This window comes from Callospermophilus lateralis, unplaced genomic scaffold (genome assembly GCF_048772815.1).
Source record: "Callospermophilus lateralis isolate mCalLat2 unplaced genomic scaffold, mCalLat2.hap1 Scaffold_182, whole genome shotgun sequence".
Classification (NCBI taxonomy): Eukaryota; Metazoa; Chordata; class Mammalia; order Rodentia; family Sciuridae; genus Callospermophilus; species Callospermophilus lateralis.
The window spans coordinates 1,708,959-1,716,326 of NW_027512854.1; the positions used below are offsets into that span (position 1 = coordinate 1,708,959).

Consider the following 7,368-nt stretch of genomic DNA (forward strand, 5'->3'; position numbering starts at 1 on the left):
ATCTCTAATGAACATAGATGCAAAAATTCTCAATAAATTCTGGCAAATCAAATAAAAAACAGCTTTTCTGTAATCAATCAATTCCCTGAACCCTGAGTTCAGGTAGTTTCAAAGTTTTATACCCAGCATGTAAGGGGAGAGGCTTACAAATTTACAGTCTACAGAAGTTCACATAAAAGCAGCATTTTCTCTCAGTGTTTTGGGCAAGTTATCCCTTCAAGTAAAACACCTGAACAGTGGAGAGATTCTTTATCTCCCCTTTCTTTCCTCCCCCTGTCATCTGAAACAATAGAGCCCAATTGGTAATTTCTCTTATCTTAAAAATGTAGAAATATCTGTGAAGCCCAGCTCAAGGACAGAGGCTTTGTTTATGAATTTTTACAAACTACTATATTGGATATGTTTGTGAAAAACTAGTAAGGGGGTGTCCAGCACTTGAAGTGCTGGTATATTATTGGCCAGTGGCCAAGTAAACAGGGTGACACAAAAATAGAAAGTTTATCTACACTGAACTCTTTTGCTGGCAGTCCTAAAAATAGCCATGGTAAAGATTTCTGGAGAAGACCAGTTAAGGCTTTTCTGTGGAGAAAGGGGGTGCAACTTCATAATCAAGGTCATAAACTTGTGGTTGTGGGGATGCACCACCTTGTTGGCAATGTGGCTTCTTTGTTTGGCCTTTATATTAAACAGAAATATGAAAATGCCCCTGGGGGCTTGTTAGGGGCTATTGCCACCTCTGAATAAAGAATGACCAATATTCCCAGTGCCTTGCATCTTCTTTCAACTGATGGATTCCTAAATTTTTATTCTTGGGCCTGACTCCTGCCCTCAGTCTGACACTGCAGAAAGGCCCAGTGCTGACTATGCATGAGGCACCTTGGAACATTCAAAGATTAGACTTAGCTCTTGTACTCAGTCCTTAAAAGGTAAGTCTAAAAAGGCATCCTTATGTTAAATGGTGCAGGTAACAGTGATATTGGAATTGGAAAGCTTAAACCTAGTAGATACTAAGCCTTCTGCTTACCAACTGAACAACAAAGGATGGCAAGTGCAACCTGTGATTTTGGGAATAAGGGTGTACCTGGGATTTGCTCATCCTTTACTCACATTCATTTCTTCTTAGTGTTCTTTGTGTGGCACCACTTCACCTTTTTTTTTTGGTGTAGGCCCTCTTGTCAAGTCTGTCTTTGAGTTTCATAATTTCCTCTCTTTCTTTGGAGACAAGAGGTTGTTCTGGCCTTACCTGTAGCATCTGTGCTTATTGCAGGTGCCCTCACCTGGATCAGCTCATGTCTCCTCTTGCCTACAAATTACATCAAGGTGGAAATCATGGACCCATGAGATCCCAACCACAGCTCATTTCCTGTAGAGTCCCCATCTCCTCTAGTGCTCAAGCTTCCAGAAATGCCAAGTAGAAGTTCCCCAAAACTGAAGAATGGAAGCAATGTAAGTATCCGTTGATGAGAAATGGATAAACATGTTGTACATCCACACAATGGGACATAATTCATCCCACATTATGTTAAGTGTAGTCACACAATCACAAAAGGACACTTACTATGTAGTTCTGCTTAGATGATGTATATAGAGACATCAAACTCACAGAAACAGAAAGCAGGGGACTGGATGATGGGCAATGGGTTGGCAATATTTCATGAGTGCAGAGTTTCTGTTATGAAGATGAAGTCTAGCAATAGATGGTGGTGATAGTGAATGAACTGAGCACTTCTGAATTCTATGTGCACTTAAAAATGGTAAATATGGGCTGGGATCATGGCTTAGTAATGCAGCCAATGTTTATAGCAGCTCAATTTACCATGGCTAAGCTGTGGAAGCATCGTATATGCCCTTCAATAGATGAATTGATAATGAAACTTTGGTATATATACACAATGGAATATTACTCAGCCTTAAAAGAGAATAAAATTATGGCATTTGTAGGTAAATGAATGGTCTGGAGAATATTATGCTAAGTGAAGTAAGCCAATTCAAACAACAACAACAACAACAACAACAAAGGCTGAGTGTTCTCTCTGATAACAGAATGCTGATCGATAATAGGGGAGTGGAAAAAATGGAGCAACTTTGATGGGGAAAAGGGAAGGAAGGGATGAAAGGAAGCATGCGGAGAGAAAAGATGGTGGAAAGAGATGGACATCATTAACCTAGGTACATATATGAATTCACATATAGTGTATTGTTACATCAGGTACAACCAGAGAAATGAAAATTTGTACTGAAATTGTATAGAAGAAACCAATATGCTTTCTCCTCTCTAGTCCAGGACTACAGACTTCTGGGTATGTCTCTAGCCATAAATAACTGCTGCTTTAAAGGAGACCTGACTGCATCCATCACAACCCCACTGTCAAGGTGTTCTAGAAGAAAACATGCAGGTGATTCCTATCACTACAGCCTCTCAGAACAAAGGTGTCTCTTTACAGAATGCAGAGTGGCTTCACCCACTCCTACAGAACTAGCCTTTAAAGCCTCCTGGGTCTTCTGGGCCTTGCGCAATGGGCTGTGTGAGAGAAAGCTGATTCTGATACCAGTGGGCAAAGGAGGTGAGAAAAGTGAGTGTCTGGCACCTAGATAGCCTTCATCCTCCATCAAAGAGTAAGTACTATCTCAGGGAGGGAGATCCTGGGAACAAGGGAGAAATGCCTTTCTGGCAACAATTGCTAACACTCAACCCCATAAGTAATAGCCCAAATGTGGTCTACTGGGTAGCCCTAAGGGGACTGCCTTATGTAGGTTCAAGGTCAAGACAGCCTGCTAGGATGGCTGAATCTCCTGCCTGGAGAAACTCCTTCCCAATTTCATGTACTGAAATCAAAGCCCTCAGTGAACTGGAGGCAATAGAGGTGCAAGGAAGTGAAATCCTCCAAAACCCGGGCATTGAGGTGTTTGAGAAATCAACCAAGGAATGTGGAGTGAGGTGAGGGTCAGGATCAGGTCTCAAAGATCCAGATTTGGAGGCCATTCAACTTCTATGCATCTTAGATACTGGAGATACTGACAGAAAGTTGATTAGAATAGCCAAAGAAGAAAGGAATCACCCAAGAATTCAAGTTTTCTCCCCCTTCAGACTTTTCTCCCCACTAGGAAATGGCCTACAAAGTGTTCAGCTGCCAGGCAGGAACTTAGGAACACTTGTGATTGCAGGCAGAGAGTTGCTCACGGCTAACTTTACTTGAAGTTATTTCTTTGTTTCAGAAACTGCTCTTTAGAAAAGGCCTTAAACCAGTCAAAGATACACAGCTGCTCTTCTAAGTGTCCTAGGGTAAACTTTGCTCACTATAACTCACTATAATGCTAAATTCTCTGCCCTAAATGAAGTGCATCTGCCATTTATTTGGTTTGCTTTGGTTTGGTACTGGGAATAGAAGCCAGGGATTCTTTACCACTGAGCTACATTTTATGGTAGAGATATCTCAGAAGAAAAAGAACACGATGCCATCTGTATCATTGTGAGCCCTCCAGAAATCAATCTTGAACATTCTTGCTACTTTGTAGTATAGAAATAGAATGTCCATCAGGAATGTGTATTACCTCATATGAAGAAAAAGACTAGTATGTAAAAGGAAACTAACTAGAATATATAAGAGATCACTTTCTACACTAAATGTTCAGCCTTCAGATAAGAATGCACTGAGGCTAGATGCACACAAATAAACACTGCTTCCTGTTAAATACCCTGGTGTTTCCTGTCTGTGTGAGAATCCCATGCAACATTTAATTTTGTTTTTTCCTTCTCTTATCTTATCCTTCTCTTATCTTATCCTTCTCTTTGCTATATATTTTTAATGACCAGCTTGCTTAGAAGTGTTTATATCCTATGAGAAGTGAAAAGAATATCTGCAAAAAGATTTCAAAGAACTCTTAAATAAATAGTTGTCTACAAAAACTGACATGAAAACCAACTCAACTTCTTTTTAGAAACATTACATATTGTATGCTATTTAAAAATAACTTATCAAAACTGATTTATGCCCATGTTCGCAACTCTTCTCAAATTATTTTTCAAATGTCTAACACAAGAGGTTTTCTATGGAAATAATTCAGATGACTTCTATAGAAAGTGTCAACCTGGCTGAAGATGTAGCTCAGTGGTAGAGAGCTTGCCCAGCATGTACAAGGCTCTGAAGTTTAACCCCCAACACTGAAAGAAAAGGAAAAGGAGAAAGAAGAAAGGAAGGAAGGAAAAAGAGAGGGGAGAGAAGGGGAGAGAAAGGAATGAGTCATTAAAACAAAAGGGCAAGTGGTACAAATATAAATATATGGTGTACTAGCTCTTTGAAAATTTACCGAGCTGTAGAATTTTAGTTACATCTAACTGGGTGATATTATGACTTGTATAGAATGGCACATAATAAGTTCTGCCTTAGCCTGGCCTAAACCAAATCAATTGGTGGATGACCTGGAGAGGATTTCTCTCTGGTTTGATTGAGACAATCTTGAACCTTTCCTGGTTCAGAATTTATAGCATAGTGAAGGGACCAAGACTTCCCTGGCAGGCAGTGTAGTGTGCTAGGCCCCTGAGATACCACAACCAGGGCTGCCCATGCCCATTCCCACAGCTCCTCTCCACCACTCACTGGTTCAAAATGGTCTGCTCCATTGCCTGGTGCAGGTTTTTTTCTGACCAAAGGCCTGAGTGTTCACACCCTGTTTTTTCATGGCTGGGCATGGTATGGTTGTGGAGGGAATAGCCAAAGTAGCCTTAGCATGATGGAGGGGCAAGAGCTGTATCTCAGACATACTTGGGGGTGGTCCTGGAAGAAGTAAGTAGGGTTGTGGTCTACCTTGCCTGAAGACGTGGAAACACACCCTAGTCCTTATGGATGTCCATGGGAATTGGTGTTATGTACAGCTATTAGATTTTTGTTCTCTTATTTTTGTGGAGAAGTTATCAGTCTGTGAGAAGCAGGCATTACCTGAGAAGAGAGAAAAAAAACTTGCTCTAAACTTTTTTGGACTAATTCAAGAAAAATGTCAACTACTTGAAAATGTTAGTTTTGTTCAAAAAGAGTATGAAGGCTTAGAGTCACCTTTAAAGGATGTCATTTTGGTGAAGGAGTAAGGAAAAGCAGAAAACTTGGAGGCAATATATGAAATCCTGGAGAGGTTCATATCTAAACTTGAGGATGAAATACTCTTTCTAGAAAAAAAGCTAAAAGAAGGAAAAACTAAATATCCTCAACAGGATGAATTGATGGTGGGTATATCAAAAAGGATTAAGTCCCTAGAAGATGAATCAAAATCCCTTAAATCACAAATACCTGAAGCTAAAACAACCTTGAGAATATTTCAAATGAATAAAGAAAGAATTACAGTAGCAATAAAAGAGGCTTTGAATGACTTCAGGAAAGTCATAAAAAGCTTTTACAAGAAGTTGAAGTATGGAAAGAAAAAGTGAATGGCCTTACTAAACAGAAAATTACATTTGAACACTCCAAAGTACATGCAGAACAAGTTCTAAGAGACAAAAAAATCTCATTATGTCTCTGACTGAACACTTACTGCCAATAAAAGATTGGGCTCCTGTGCTTGAAAAAGTCCTAAGAGATGATGGTTACTTGGAATTGGAATTGAAAAGTGAATCAGAAATTGGTGCTCACTGAGAATATCAGCCAAAAGGGTCTTGGAAGAAACTGGTTTATGATACTAAGTTAAAGGCCTCTTTAAAAATCTTAGAAAGAGATAAAAATCAAATTTATACTTTATTATCTGAAGTAATTGAAACAAAGGAAGACCTGATAGAACATATTAAAATCTTAAGACAAAACAAGCATCTTTGCAAGCAGAAAATACACAGTTTGAAAGTAAGAATCAGAATCTTCAGCAGAAACTTAAATTTATGATGGAATTATATCAAGAAAATGTAATGAAACTCCAAAGAAAATTAATAGGAGAGGAAAATTACCAGGTAGAGCAATAAGAAAAACTTTACAAAGAGGAAGAAAAGATCAGCTGTACAACTAAACTGCTGGAGACCAAAAGAAAGTGAGCCAAAGATTTTTTTTTTTAAAAGAGAGAGTGAGAGGGGAGGGGAGAGAGAGAGAGAGAGAGAGAGAGAGAGAGAGAGAGAGAGAGAGAGAATTTTTAATATTTATTTTTTAGTTATCGATGGATAAAACATCCTTGCTTGTATGTGGTGCTGAGGATCGAACCCGGGTCGCACGCATGCCAAGCGAGCACGCTACTGCTTGAGCCACATCCCCAGCCCCTGAGCCAAAGATCATGAAGAAGAATTGGAGAGAACCATTTGTTTTTTTATCAGGAGCACATTATTTACTATGAGAAAAAAGCTCATGGTAATGAATTGGCAGTTTGGAGTGCTGAAAGATACCTCAATAATTTAAGGAAAAAAATGCTCACACTAGACAAAAATTAACTGAAATAGAGTCACAATTTAAGCTTGTAGAAAAAGATCCTTCTGTGCTTGATGCTTCAAATACAGCCTTTGGCAAAGAGAATTCTCCAAATGGTCCCTCACCATTGGGTCAACCTTCATGTGGAATAAGACCTTCTCATTTGGAAAAAGGGTACATTTATACTCTCATCTTTGGTGCAAGTAGGAGGAGAAAGAGGTTTAAGGGGCCCAGAGAATCCTCTGGACCATCCAACTAGCAATGAAAGAAGAGAATCAAAATGTGATAGGTCAACTTATCCACAGAGAGCACCTCCTGACATAGGGCACCTGGAACATCCATGGGAACAGGCCCATAGGATAATGATCCCTTCACCAGGCCAACCATATTCAGATCCACATCTTCCTCTACAAAGGCAAGATGGATGTAATTCTAAATATGGTAGATTGTCTGGATCAGCAGTACTCAGAAATTTAACTATGCTGTCTTTAGATAAAATGGATGGGCCTACATATTCAGAAATGGAATCTAGTAGAAATGATACCAAAATTGATCAACGTGATTCCAATATACCTGATTCATCTCTCCCTGCTGAAAACCAAACAACTGGCTCTGGCTTTTCTTACCCTTCAATCAGAGGTCCATTGTTTTCTGTGGATCCACGAAGTCCGTTCATGAGAAGAGGACCTTTTCTTCCTCCACGTCCTCCAGGAAACACTTATGGAGCATCTCAAAAATATATACAATACATACTTATATGTACTTTACCTAAATAATTGGGCTGTTATTATAAAAATCAAAATTCCCACAACTAAGAAGAATCCTCTTCTTGATATTTGAGCTGTCATAATTAAAGAAATAGTCTTTTTATATGACTTATGTGGAAAAATATAGTGCAAGGGAATGAAACTAGGTGTTTTATATGGTTACACATCCGTGGATATCCAGCCTGGTGAGGTGTCCATTTGAGGATTCATTTGGGAAGGCTTGGTTG

The 7,368-nt window shown here is 39.3% G+C and overlaps 1 pseudogene; it reads left to right on the forward strand.

The window, feature by feature from the left end:
• Nucleotides 1–2,780: 2,780 nt before the first annotated feature.
• Nucleotides 2,781–7,150, forward strand: LOC143388793 (melanoma inhibitory activity protein 2-like; annotated as a pseudogene).
• Nucleotides 7,151–7,368: the final 218 nt, after the last annotated feature.